A 3825-nucleotide genomic window follows, 5' to 3' on the forward strand; every position below is an offset into this window, starting at 1 on the left:
GGTTTGAAGTATTTGGCTCACACTAGGCCGGATATTTCAATTTCCTTTATATCGAAAGAAATGGGTTTTTCCTGGTAGGGAAAATCAGTTATAGAAGATGGCATGTTCTGGTTTGGGTATATATGAATTAACATGAGCAGATAATGCATTGATATGTTGTTTTGGTTGATAATATCAATCTAAGCTACTTGGACTTGATTGCTGTAGAGTAAAACAAATGCTAAGATGGGTTGTTAAGTATGTAACAACTTTACGAAATATATTTTGGTCCTTATTTTGAAAATTGCTTGTCCTAAATATAAGGACATCTCTAAGGGTCTGACACAAATTACGTGTTATTTATAAGTATTTTTTGTAGGTTTTTGTATGTTCCAAATGCGGATATGTACACCTCCAGATAATGGACTTCTTCATTTACTGCATGTTGACTACTCAAATTAAAAACCACATTAACTGGAATCTGCTTCAACTTTTGAAGAAAGTTACAATGAGCAGTCGACAAGCCATTGACCAGTTGTTTAAGGTATAGCCAATTTGATTAGGACAATATTATAAAAGTTTGAAATTGTAATAGTTGAAGAATAAACTAATTAATCACTTAATTTAGCTCCAGTATAAACAAATGAATGTAATAAAAAAGACTCAATATTAGGATAAAGGAAAATAAACTAACTAAAAATTAGGAAAAATAGATGTTTTATACATTGAATAATCAATACATATCACCTCTCCATTACTCTGTAATATTCATTCTAATATTTCATAAAGAAGAACTGCAAAAATACATATTTGATGTGATGCACGCTGACGCTTATCTCAACAGTGTGCACAATTCTTGCTATTGGTTTAAGGTTTTGTAAATATGATAACCGGAACTCTCACCACATCTCTCAAATACTTCAACTAGGACAAATAGCCATTCTTTTGTTTAATGTGTTGTACATTTTTATTTTTCAATGCACCCAGGAATTCCTTCTTGTTGCCTTTATATGCTAATTTTGAATGAATATTATAATTTTTATTAGTTTAGTATTTTTCTTTTTGGTTGGTATAGCAGGTGTAAATTGTATTGTCTCCTCACAGCGTCTCCCGAGAGTAACTCAGATGATTTAGACGACTGCAACTCACATCGGAAGCCAATATCCCAAAGGTATGACTTTGGATACCTCCAACATGTAGTATTTTCTTAGCTTATCAAAGTTGTATGTCAGTGTCACTTAAACAGGTTTTATACCCCCTCATGCCCATTTTGAATGTCATTTACTGTTTTTCTTGCCCATTTTCTGTCTTCTTTCATTTTGGGATCTTCAGTGTTGTGAAATGATGATTAACTTAATGGAAGCATTCATCCACCACCTGCCTTTGGGTCATCACCTGATCTTGAACCCTTGAACTTGAAGCAAAGGAATCAGCATCTTAGAATGGGAATAATGTTGTAAATGGCCACACAAACTTTCTCAAGTATTTATCTATGCCTATGCGGATTTTTTTATGTATAGTTCTAGTATAAGCATACATGTTATGATTATCACTGTCAGGCAAAGGAATTGATATAAAAAGGCCACCATTCATGAGATTTGTTTTCATAAAGTAGTGAAAAATACTTGAGCAAGAAATTCAAAGCAATACTCTTCAAAAAGGAAAAAAGATCAAAGTGATTCATATAGATATATAGACTTGTAACTGCCAATGCATCAACTGATATGATCTAATACAATATATACTATAGCAACTGCATTTACTAGTGGATTCTAAATCTTTGTAGGCATGCCGTTCTTTAATATGTTAAATGTGTGATTTTGAACACGACCCTACAATTTTTGGGACCAATTTTACATTGTTTAGGGTCATTCATCAATGAATGTGAAAACTATAGCCCACCCTCAGTGCCCCTTTAATTTCTACCAGAAAACAAAAGTAGTACACTTTATCTCGTGTTTATGATTTGTATATATGTATCTTTGTTATCTCATTGTATAGAGTAATAGAAAGTTTTAGGTGTAATAGGTTCTTCAAAAAGATTGGAACAACTTTCTTTTTTTGCTGCCTTTATAATTACTTTTAGCATGTGAGTTTTCGATCATTGTGCTAAATATTTGATCTTTTGCTTTCTAAGATAAATTCCTTACATATCCATTATTTATTTTAAGATGGTTGATGGTGATCTTGATTTGGGAAAAGATACTAAATGTTCCTATTTCAATCAGGAGAAGATAGTTTCCTAACATTATGGTGATATCTTGATGGGAAGATTCACATCATAACCAAAGGGCCTTTGGCCTAGCGGTATCGTAGCCCTTGGCTTTCTAGGAGGTAAGGGGTTCAAACCTCACCATAGGTGAGGAGGGTTTGTGAGTTTATTTATTGCATTTGCCGTATATAAATATTATATACTTAAAAAAAAAAAAATTCACATCATACCTGTTGGATTTTTGGTCCTCACTTTGCCAATTAAAAAAGATACTAAATGCGATCAAAATATTCAACCATCCCAAGAAAACAACTCATGAAGGAATAAAAAGCAGGGAGAAATGGAAACTTGATGATGAAAGAACCAAATAGTATAAATAACTACATAAACCAATGTAACAGGTTAGGCATTATGTTAACACGGATGACGATATATATACGCAAATATCAATTCCCGGATAACCGATGTTTTCTGCAAACACCAGGTCCTCACTCCCAACTAGGAATCTGGTGAGGACTTCCAAATATATGTTTTTGCAGAACTGTTTTAAGATTGTTGTGAGAAGTCTACCAAGCTATATTATTAACATGGATTCACAAAGAAGTTGAGAAATCTGAAAACAATTACGAGAAACTCTCAAAAGTTTGGTCGGTAATTTAACTAGGGTATCGGTGGAGGAGGTCCACCAAACTGCGTCATAAAGGCCGTAAACTGAGCCAAGAACAAGACTTGTTGAGCTGACTGGGTCTCTAGCTCGGCTTGTTTTGTCTCCAATTCTCCCCTCCTCTTCCATTCAGTCTCCAACTTTGATACTGGTCTTAACATCGCCTCCTACCCTCCTCTAACTTTGCTAGTTTCTCTTGCAAGTTGGCTACTGCAAATATTCAATGTTTGACAAAAATCAGTAATTTGTTGGCAATCAAAAGTAAGGACATGACACACACATAGTTAATTTACCATTAGTACATATTCGTTCATTTGTTTGGTTAAGTTAAAACGAGCTAACATGAATCTCTCTTGCTGTTACCACACTCTCGTTTTTCTTTGCGTGTGCCTTTTCTTTCCAACATTTTAGGTCAATCATGAATCAATCCCCTCTTTTATCGGCTGCTTCATGTTACGGATTTTTTGATATTTCAGTTGCTTGGAACTTCAATTGGTCGGAGGTTTTTCTGATTTATGTAGATTGTTTAGCTTTCATATTAGAGGAATTGAAGCGGATAAAAAAAACCAAACCACACCAAACCAAACAAATCCAGTGAATCCATATTGAAATCAAAATCTCATGCTATCGAGTCGGGTGGTTGCACCACCTTCGTTTGTCCGATCCTTCTCTTTTTGAACGTTGGTTACGCTACTCTTGCATGAGAGGTTGTTTCCTTAAAGGCCCCTGACTCGTAAAAAGTCTTGGAAAATAAAATTAATTTTGTGAAACTAGGGAAAACTATAGTCATCAAATTCGATCATCTACCTATTGATATATATCTCGTCCTTTTTCTTCTTTGTCACTGTTATGATTTCCCATGCTTCAACATATCTGTTTGTTTTGGTTGCAAAGGTGATGGTTTTTTTTTTTTGACATTTGCCACACAGAAGCTTGTGGCAATATGAACATACATTCAACTATTCAAGCC

This window comes from Cynara cardunculus (genome assembly GCF_001531365.2).
Source record: "Cynara cardunculus var. scolymus isolate 2C chromosome LG 15, CcrdV1, whole genome shotgun sequence".
Classification (NCBI taxonomy): Eukaryota; Viridiplantae; Streptophyta; class Magnoliopsida; order Asterales; family Asteraceae; genus Cynara; species Cynara cardunculus.